The sequence below is a fragment of the Danio rerio genome, chromosome 25 (genome assembly GCF_049306965.1).
Source record: "Danio rerio strain Tuebingen ecotype United States chromosome 25, GRCz12tu, whole genome shotgun sequence".
Taxonomy (NCBI): Eukaryota; Metazoa; Chordata; class Actinopteri; order Cypriniformes; family Danionidae; genus Danio; species Danio rerio.
In genome coordinates this window covers 30,904,239-30,915,000 of record NC_133200.1, presented here as the reverse complement: position 1 = coordinate 30,915,000, position 10,762 = coordinate 30,904,239, and the positions used below count along the sequence as shown (strand labels likewise).

The following is a 10,762-nucleotide window of genomic DNA, read 5'->3' as shown; positions in this document are numbered from 1 at the left end:
CAAGTATATTTGTGAACTTCTGATTTGAACTCCAGGCTTTTTCAAAGTTTAGCCAATTTTTGTACAGTGCATAATGGACTGGGTATTCTAAAGCACTTCAACTTGGATTGTTGATATGGTTCAATTGCGAAACTCTTCTGATTCGCCAGTTTCGCTCCTCCAGTGCGAAATCAAAAGGAACGCAACAACTGGCCTTTACCTCACCGTTCTCCTGTTGCTAGGAAACCCTTGAGCACCGCTTGAGGTTCTTTTCTTTTTAAGGTCTACTCCACTCGCCACATTTTCCTTTAATTGAAGACAGCTTACATATGAGAGGAAAACAATTAGCGCTTTGAATACTTTGTTTGCTGTTTGTCAGGGTCGCACTGTTCACCGCCTCGCCTGCCTAGTGGCTCTGTTGTGATATAAGAAGAGAGTCAACATCTCATTTGAGCTGCTAAGTGCGTTTAATTGAAGGACTTACACGCTCACAGTGCGTCACATCTGTAAGAGCTGTAGATGTAAACTTTCTCAGGGATGAGCAACAGCCTTGTTTTCTCATTCAAATAGCTTTGTAGGCTTTTGATGGATATTCAGCGCTGTTTTCTGTTCAGTTAGCTGCCGGTCTAGCCTAGGCAACACAAAATAGCCACTTAATGGGAATAAATTGAAGGATTTTTGCCTCTTTGGCACTATTTTACCACAAATACGAGTTCCTAATGGATTCTTTTGCTGTAATATAGGTACAGATTATTTCTTTTTGTTCACCCCCTCTAAGGTGAAGGCCTAACCTATAAGAGAAGATGACAAATAAAAGGTGTTTAAAAGGAAATTATTAATGTTTTAATAGCAACCGTTTTCATTTCAGTCGATTCAAAAGTTATCACTTGATTAGAGGGTATCAGTGGTAATCAGCAGATAGATATGGACCTATTGGTAGGCTCAGAAGGCTGCTATTATCCATCCACATGGTTAATTAGCTATAGATCACATACGACTGCGGCAGTTAACGAGAATTATTATTTAATAAATTCCCCATTAATTGTATTTTATTAATGACTACCCTTAACCCAACCCTTAACCCAACCGTCACAGCGATGTAAAAACAGAACTGAATCTAGAGTCTTCTCTATTAGTATAGCTGGTTGAACATGTGGATGGATGATAACAGCCTTTTGAGCCTACCAGTAGGTGCAGAAGGCCCCTACTGGTCCATATCCGTCAGTCGATAACCACTGATAAAGCCCATTCAATCAAGTAATAACATTCAAAGCAGGTGTTCATTTAACACATTTGCCAAATTTTGCTTCAGGAGCGCAGAAGGCCAAAAAAAAAAAAAAATTATTTATCTAATTCCAAAAAGGTAAGACGAAAAGAAAACACACTTCCTCCCCTACCTCTCTTTTCAGAAAAAAAAGCAAAATAAATGGCATCAATCTGCCCACTCTCTAAGAAATAAAGGTATGAGAAAGGTACCATCCAATTGACAGCTCTTGTACCTTTGTATCTTTCAGAGTGTACATTCGCAAATGAAAACTGGACTGACTCTGTTTCAAATCACTATAATCTTATGTGAAGCTGCTTTGACACAATCTACATTGTAAAAGCGCTATAGAAATAAATGTGAATTTAATTAAATTGACAAATCTTATTTTGACACGTTTTGAGAAAATGCTTTGGGATTTTTAAAAAACTCAATGATACACCCTGGGAAAATGTACTACCCTTTTGTTATGTTCGAGATGAAAACATCCATTGAATTAAACTGCTGTAAAAACGCATCAAATAATTTTTTTATAATTTGTTTTTGCATAAATCTGATAACCTCAGTCATGATCACAACTCCTAAATTGCTTAAAACATTACAGAATTTTACCTCTTTAATTGCCAAATTCATGAATGATGTCACTTAAAAAAACACATACAAAATGAAGTATTTTTGAGATAAAAAATAATTGTAGACTGGACTATTTTTACCTTTTATCAAAGTCTTGGATAAGTGAAACATTGCCTGTAATGCATTGTTTTTGATTCATTTTCATTTTTTCTCCCTAATTTACTGTTGGTGGCTGTTTTTGCCCCATTGACTTCCATTATATTCACATTTTTGTATTACAAAACTATGACATCATATAATCATGCATTTTTGATTGTTGGTGGTTTTCGCTGTTGGGAAAAGGTAAAATTTGTCATTTTTACTGATCATCAGTTATCACCATTACGCCTTCAGGTAGGCCTGTGCAGCGCAAAAAAAGCTTAGTTTTTTATATTTTTTATGTAGTATAACAGCAAATGAAATTGTGTATGTGTGTCAGTGAGTGTTGTGTCTGAGAAAACCAAATTATGCATCTCAACTCTCTGATCGACATGGAGTAAACAAAAACAAAGACTGCGTATTTATGCACCATCAAATTTGGCTATAATAGAAGTCAATGGGGCGAATAAAAGCCAATGTTGTTACTAATCAATCACATGTTCCAAGACTTCATTAAAAAGTAAAAGAGTCCAGTCCACAATAACTTTTTATATAAAAAATAAGTCACTTTGTGTGCTTTTTCACCAAATCAGTGATATAATTTGTAAATTTGTCAATTAAAAAGTTAAGATACTGTAATTTTCTAATAAATTTAGTAGTTTTCATGAGGACTGTGGTTGATTAACAGATTTATGCAAAAAAAAAAAGAAAAATATTAAGGGTGTAACGATACGCGTATTCGTATTGAACCGTTCAGTACGAGACTTTCAGTTCGGTAAGCATTACAAACCGAACGATTCAGACGGATATTTAAAAAGATAAAAGAGGATAAGTCAAGTACAAAATATAATGTTTTCAGTGCAACAATGCTCAACAAGGCATCCCCAATGACCTGACAGGCAATGTGCTGCCTTCCCCGCCCACCTCCAAACACTATTCCAGTCAGGCACACGCTGCACTTGCTCGCAAATTGGCTAGTAACGTTAATGTAATCCTCCTATAACCAACAGCGGTTCTGGCGATTGGGAACACTTTGGTTTCAGTACATTTATAGCTGTGGATATGGGACTGGGATACGCCCGTAATTTTATCTATGCAACATCAAAATATATTTGGGAGTGCATAAAATTGATGTTGTGTGACTAATTTTCTCAGCAAAATCCTACCACATGCGCGGAATTAGGAGGCATTCAAGCATTAAGCTTCTTTGCATCTAAAATCGCCAAACGCAGCGCTCAGAAATGGTTTAAAACAGTTGACATGTCAACTTGCAGTAAACAAAGCCTGCAATGCTTGCCCCACCTTCAAGCTCTTTTTATTGGCCCACTGTGCTAGAACAGAACACGAATGGATTGGTTAATATCAGCTGTCAATCACTCAGTTCCAATGACAGGGAGCTACAGCCGTGAAAACGTAACAGACTGGATACGAGAGAATGAATATAACGTTGACAGATTTAGTTTTAGAAACCACCTAAAGTTACAAATAATGGCACATCTGATTAGTGATCATGTAAGGAATGTCAATCCAGCATTTACACTTTTCGAAGAGTGGATAAAAGACTTACAGTGGTTAAAGTCCGCTATGAAAAGGACTAAAGTATTCACCGTAAAGCCGGTGGGACGGAGTTTTCAGGTAACTGTGTTTGCCACTGAATCTACACATTTTAACCCAAGATGTTCTAACGTTATTTAATCCTTCATTTTAGTCAATTGTGCGACTGATACCACGTTTACTATTGCTAAAGAGCAAACATTCACTGAGATGAAAATAATAGTGGAGCCCTTGAAAAGATTATTGCTATTAAGATGACGTATGCAAATAATAAGTTATATGTCAATATCATCCGTGCAATATCAGACACCACCTGTGAGAACACAGCACAGTTATTATTGTTTACTAATAGGGTTACCGAACCGTGACACCACTGTGTCGTATCGAACCGTGATTTTTGAGATCCGTTACACCCCCAAAATATATTTATCTGATGCATTTTTACAGTAGATTAATTCAGTGGATGTTTTCATAACAAAAAGGCAAATTTGAACAGTGCACAAGGGTTACATTTAAAATGAGTTAACTAGTTTCCTGCATGGGCTGCTATACAGGTATTTATTTTTTTCTCTAACATGAGTTTTTTTGACTTTCAAAGCTAACATTATTATCATTGCACCTAATACACCCTAAGCAGTGCAAGTAAAGAGTGAGAAACTGCCTTGCGAGTGAGAGACATAAAGACAGCAGTGATACTGACTTTCACATGCCTGAAAGTTTCTACAACTAGAAAGAACTTAATTAGCTGGCTCAGGTGTGTTTAATTGGGGTTGGAACTAAAATAGGTAGGATACAGGCCCTCTAGTTTGAGCACCCCTGATCCATACTCAAACCATTTATGCAGTATAATGTTTTATGCAGTATAATGTTGTCTATAAATTCTAAAGAGAAGATAATCAACAGTACAAAATCACATCTTTTTTTCAACTTTTGAACTAATCTTTGCAATAAGACTTTCCAAAAATCATAGTGATTAATGTTGATAGGTTTACATAAATAGCTGCCATTGCACCAACCATTATTTTTAATCAAAAGAGATGGAACAATCCATGTCTGCTCTGCTTTTGTTCATTCTCCAGTCTTCCTCCATTTACACTCATCTTCCAATGATCCTATTGGTTCCAAAAGGATGAAATCATGCACTGCCCTACATTTATTTTTCCATTTCAGGTCCATTTCACTTGCATGTATGTCAAATTACATTGGAAAAAATTATATTCTTACTCTGTAAAAAATATCTGTGTTCGGTATTTTGTGATTCATGTTTTTAGTTTTTATTTAGTTTATTTACCCTTCAGAATTTGCATTATGGCACCTTGATCATTTTTCCAACAACTTCTAACCTTAAAAAGAGTGAAAAAAGTTACTTTTATTGACATTTTTAATAGTGTTAGTTTTTTTTTTCTTAACTGTGTAGCTTCATTCTGACATTAAATAGCTACTTGCCAAAAAAGTGAACAATTAGACACTAAAGACTGACAAAAGAAGGCGCCAAACACTTGGCGTGTCAAGCAAACATAAATTTGTATATGAATATATTCACTAAAGTGCAATCTAAATCATAGAACCCAGATGAACCTGTGTTATTCATTTAAACCGTAGATATCTGTGAATAAAATACCTTAAAATTTAGCGATCAGAATGAAATATTCTAGACAGAAAGCCTTGTAGAATTGTTTTTAACACACAGTTAAATTAAACGTTTATTTTTGTTACTCATGTCATCACAAGTGGTGTTAAATAAATTTTTTTTGACATGATATAAAAAGTAGGTTCTAAAAAAATAAAACTCCGTTAGAGTTTTACTCTATTATTGCAGGTAATGCTAATTGTATTGTTCCACCTTGATTTAAAGTGCTTTATAAAGTATTGTCAAAGCAGCTTTACCCGGATGATTTCACAGGCAATAAACAAAAAACAAATCAGGTAGAACGTTTCATCATTGTTTAACAATGAATGTTGGTTTTGTTCCAGCTAGTTCAATGATGATTCAGTTCATTATCCGAATGTCATTATGGAAGGATGAGCTCTACTTATCCCATCTTAGCAACACAAAGGTGACAGGGGCAAAAAACTCCACCAATAAACAAAAATGAGGAAAAAAAAACGTGTGAGAAAGCGACCTCAGTCAGGAGGGAGGGGGGGGGGGGATCCCATCTGACCAAATGAATGTGCAGACAGAAGTGGACAACTGGCTTATCTGTGACCATGAACATAATGAGCATTCTATATGAAAAAGGTGCTGGTTCAAGCTGGCAATTTGTCGCATCACTGATGTCTTTGCTGTGGATCAGTCCTGATAAGGTGCAATGACTCCTTGGACCCTATAGGATGCGTTGTGATAATTTTCAAAAGAAGGAGGAAAAATATGTTTAAAAAAGTAAGAACCTCAAACCACCATGGCTTTAAAAACATGTCGAGAAACATGTTAAAAATGCAAATCGATTTGATGTCAAAATATTGACGTCAATTTGACATACACACATAGTGTAGATGCCCTTTTGACCAACCAAAATATTAACTCAAATATTGTTTTAATAATATAAGAAAAGTCTTATTTATCTGAAAGCTTCAATTCCGAATTTACAAGTTTGCTTTCTTACAATCTATCACTCAAAAAAAAAAAAAAAACATTTTTTTGGTCGTCCAAACTTCTTATTTAAAACGAGCTGAATCAACACAATTCTTGAGAATTCATTGGGACAACTTAATTTTTTTATGTTCAATCCACATAAATTTTCTTAAAAGTGTTAAGTTAACCCTATCAATTTGTGTTGGGTCAACATAAATGAATTGTGTGGAACCCTGCATTTTTTTAAAGTGTAAACTACCTTGATGTCATAACGAAATCAAATTGAAATCTAACACTGCCATCAAAAAACACATCAAAAAGTCCTATAACCGTTTTTTGATGTGCTTTTTGACACCAAATTCAGATGTCAGTTTTATGTCATTTTGACAACTAGGTATTTTTTATGCATTATAGGGAAAGAAAACCCACTGTAAAAATTAAATGTTTAATTGATTCGTTCACACGAATAAAACTTTTGTTTTATTATTATACTTTTTGTGTCTTTATTTTGCTGGTTAAAAGACATCAATGTCTGGATGTAACATGAATGTCAAGGTTTTGACATCAAATCGATTTGCATGTTTATTTTAATGTCGTTTTGACAATGCAACAAGCTTTTTAATACATGAACCAACCAAGGAACTGAATGAAGAAATAAAATGAAAGTTTTTAATGGTTTCTTGTGGGTTAAATAAAACTTTTTTTTTATCAACTTAACCCGTATGTACTGTTGGGGATGTTTTCATGCACGCTGGGGTGATTTTGAGTCTTAATGTGGCCATAACTTTTTCTGTGTTTCAGCTAGCAGAATCAGTTTTGGTGACAAATGGGACAGCGCTCTCCAGCCTCTGATGCCTAGACTGCAGCTCTGCACAAGACGTTTGGCCAAAGGAGAAATGGTCATACCCAACTGAGCCTGGTTTCTCTCGATGTTTTTAATATTAAACCACACTGAACTAAGCTAAACTGAACTGAACTTAAATTCTGAAAACAGGACTGACAATGTTTCAAATCACTATAATCTTATGTGAAGCTGCTTTGACACAATCTACATTGTAAAAGCGCTATAGAAATAAATGTGAATTTAATTAAATTGACAAATCTTATTTTGACATGTTTTGAGAAAATGCTTTGGGATTTTTAAAAAACTCAATGATACACCCTGGGAAAATGTACTACCCTTTTGTTATGTTCGAGATGAAAACATCCATTGAATTAAACTGCTGTAAAAACGCATCAAATAATTTTTTTATAATTTGTTTTTGCATAAATCTGATAACCTCAGTCATGATCACAACTCCTAAATTGCTTAAAACATTACAGAATTTTACCTCTTTAATTGCCAAATTCATGAATGATGTCACTGAGAAAAAAAACACATACAAAATGAAGTATTTTTGAGATAAAAAGTAATTGTAGACTGGACTATTTTTACCTTTTATCAAAGTCTTGGATAAGTGAAACATTGCCTGTAATGCATTGTTTTTGATTCATTTTCATTTTTTCTCCCTAATTTACTGTTGGTGGCTGTTTTTGCCCCATTGACTTCCATTATATTCACATTTTTGTATTACAAAACCATGACATCATATAATCATGCATTTTTGATTGTTGGTGGTTTTCGCTGTTGGGAAAAGGTAAAATTTGTCATTTTTACTGATCATCAGTTATCACCATTACGCCTTCAGGTAGGCCTGTGCAGCGCAAAAAAAGCTTAGTTTTTTATATTTTTTATGTAGTATAACAGCAAATGAAATTGTGTATGTGTGTCAGTGAGTGTTGTGTCTGAGAAAACCAAATTATGCATCTCAACTCTCTGAACGACATGGAGTAAACAAAAACAAAGACTGCGTATTTATGCACCATCAAATTTGGTTATAATGGAAGTCAATGGGGCGAATAAAAGCCAATGTTGTTACTAATCAATCACATGTTCCAAGACTTCGATAAAAAGTAAAAGAGTTCAGTCCACAATAACTTTTTATATTAAAAATAAGTCACTTTGTGTGTTTTTTCACCAAATCAGTGATATAATTTGTAAATTTGTCAATTAAAAAGTTAAGATACTGTAATTTTCTAATAAATTTAGTAGTTTTCATGAGGACTGCGGTTGATTAACAGATTTATGCAAAAAAAAAAAGAAAAATATTAAGGGTGTAACGATACGCGTATTTGTATTGAACCGTTCAGTACGAGACTTTCAGTTCGGTAAGCATTACAAACCGAACGATTCAGACGGATATTTAAAAAGATAAAAGAGGATAAGTCAAGTACAAAATATAATGTTTTCAGTGCAACAATGCTCAACAAGGCATCCCCAATGACCTGACAGGCAATGTGCTGCCTTCCCCGCCCACCTCCAAACACTATTCCAGTCAGGCACACGCTGCACTTGCTCGCAAATTGGCTAGTAACGTTAATGTAATCCTCCTATAACCAACAGCGGTTCTGGCGATTGGGAACACTTTGGTTTCAGTACATTTATAGCTGTGGATATGGGACTGGGATACGCCCGTAATTTTATCTATGCAACATCAAAATATATTTGGGAGTGCATAAAATTGATGTTGTGTGACTAATTTTCTCAGCAAAATCCTACCACATGCGCGGAATTAGGAGGCATTCAAGCATTAAGCTTCTTTGCATCTAAAATCGCCAAACGCAGCGCTCAGAAATGGTTTAAAACAGTTGACATGTCAACTTGCAGTAAACAAAGCCTGCAATGCTTGCCCCACCTTCAAGCTCTTTTTATTGGCCCACTGTGCTAGAACAGAACACGAATGGATTGGTTAATATCAGCTGTCAATCACTCAGTTCCAATGACAGGGAGCTACAGCCGTGAAAACGTAACAGACTGGATACGAGAGAATGAATATAACGTTGACAGATTTAGTTTTAGAAACCACCTAAAGTTACAAATAATGGCACATCTGATTAGTGATCATGTAAGGAATGTCAATCCAGCATTTACACTTTTCGAAGAGTGGATAAAAGACTTACAGTGGTTAAAGTCCGCTATGAAAAGGACTAAAGTATTCACCGTAAAGCCGGTGGGACGGAGTTTTCAGGTAACTGTGTTTGCCACTGAATCTACACATTTTAACCCAAGATGTTCTAACGTTATTTAATCCTTCATTTTAGTCAATTGTGCGACTGATACCACGTTTACTATTGCTAAAGAGCAAACATTCACTGAGATGAAAATAATAGTGGAGCCCTTGAAAAGATTATTGCTATTAAGATGACGTATGCAAATAATAAGTTATATGTCAATATCATCCGTGCAATATCAGACACCACCTGTGAGAACACAGCACAGTTATTATTGTTTACTAATAGGGTTACCGAACCGTGACACCACTGTGTCGTATCGAACCGTGATTTTTGAGATCCGTTACACCCCCAAAATATATTTATCTGATGCATTTTTACAGTAGATTAATTCAGTGGATGTTTTCATAACAAAAAGGCAAATTTGAACAGTGCACAAGGGTTAAATTTAAAATGAGTTAACTAGTTTCCTGCGTAGGCTGCTATACAGGTATTTATTTTTTTCTCTAACATGAGTTTTTTTTTACTTTTAAAGCTAACATTATTATAATTGCACCTGATACACCCTAAGCAGTGCAAGTAAAGAGTGAGAAACTGCCTTGCGAGTGAGAGACATAAAGACAGCAGTGACAGAGATAGATAAAAGCGAGGTAGGCATGGAGTCAAAGTGTCTGCGCCTCGCATCGCCTTTCTTTCGTCCCCATATTGGTGAATTTGTGTGTGAGTGTGTATGTGTTGTCTGTCCCCCATCGGGAGGCTGAGACGTGAGTCTGGGTTTGGCTGCGCCACTGAAGCTCAGATGAAAGACACTCACTGCTCCCTCTTCTCTTTTCTCTCACAGGGCTCCAGGAACCTGATGTCATTTGGAAGCACTTTGATTTAAAGCCTCTGTTCGAGCCTGTGAAGGAGCGTTTTGTTCTGTTTCTGGTATGTAGAGAGCTCCACACTGCAGTGGACGCAACTCCGGACCTGAAGAAAATGAGTTTGGGAAATGGGGCTTACTCTTGTACACACTGGCCTTGTTGCATTCTGGTTCACACAATGACAGTTAATCTTCATAAAGTGTGAATGGTAACCATGGGTCTGCAAACTGACAATGGCTCTCTGGGATTTCCAGTGCTGATGCTGCATCAAGACTCTAGAAAACATTGGCACTGGATTAGCGCCCAAGCAATTTCCAAATTATTGTGCGGGACCGCAGTGGCGTTTTAAAGGGAAACTGTGGTCTGCGGTGGTGGAAAGCTTAACGACGGCATCCAAAACATATCAGGCATTGTGGCTTTTGAAGAGCTCGGTACAACCCCCTATACAGAGCTTCCTAATCAGCCACTTTCCCAGCATTCAGCCTTACTTTGGCTTAGTGACAAACACTGTTGCCCTTCATATCACGCCGTTGCGCAAGTTCTATTAGCATTTGGACTGACTCTTGTTATTGACATTGTAAATGCCATGAGAGTAAAAGAGGAAGGTCAACAAATTATATGTGATGCTTGCAGTTTGATCAGAATCAGAATCAGTTTTATTGCCAAGTGTGCTTCACACACACAAGGAATTTGTTTCGGCCACAGAAGCTTCCAGTGTACATAAAGTGACAACACAAAACAAATATGAAAAAAAAGATGATAAAGATT

At 36.0% G+C, this 10,762-nt stretch overlaps 1 protein-coding gene across 2 annotated transcripts in view; it reads right to left on the bottom strand.

Annotated features, from left to right (window-relative positions):
* Positions 1 to 4,261, bottom strand: part of slc15a5 (solute carrier family 15 member 5) — a 48,792-nt gene extending 44,531 nt beyond the window's left edge. The window contains exon 1 of one of the 2 annotated variants that reach the window (XM_073943261.1): positions 4,205 to 4,261. The gene's annotated coding sequence lies outside the window, so the exon portion shown is untranslated. The remainder of the gene's footprint in view (positions 1 to 4,204) is intronic. The other variant, XM_073943258.1, reaches the window with a different exon arrangement.
* Between the last annotated feature and the right edge of the window lie 6,501 nt (positions 4,262 to 10,762).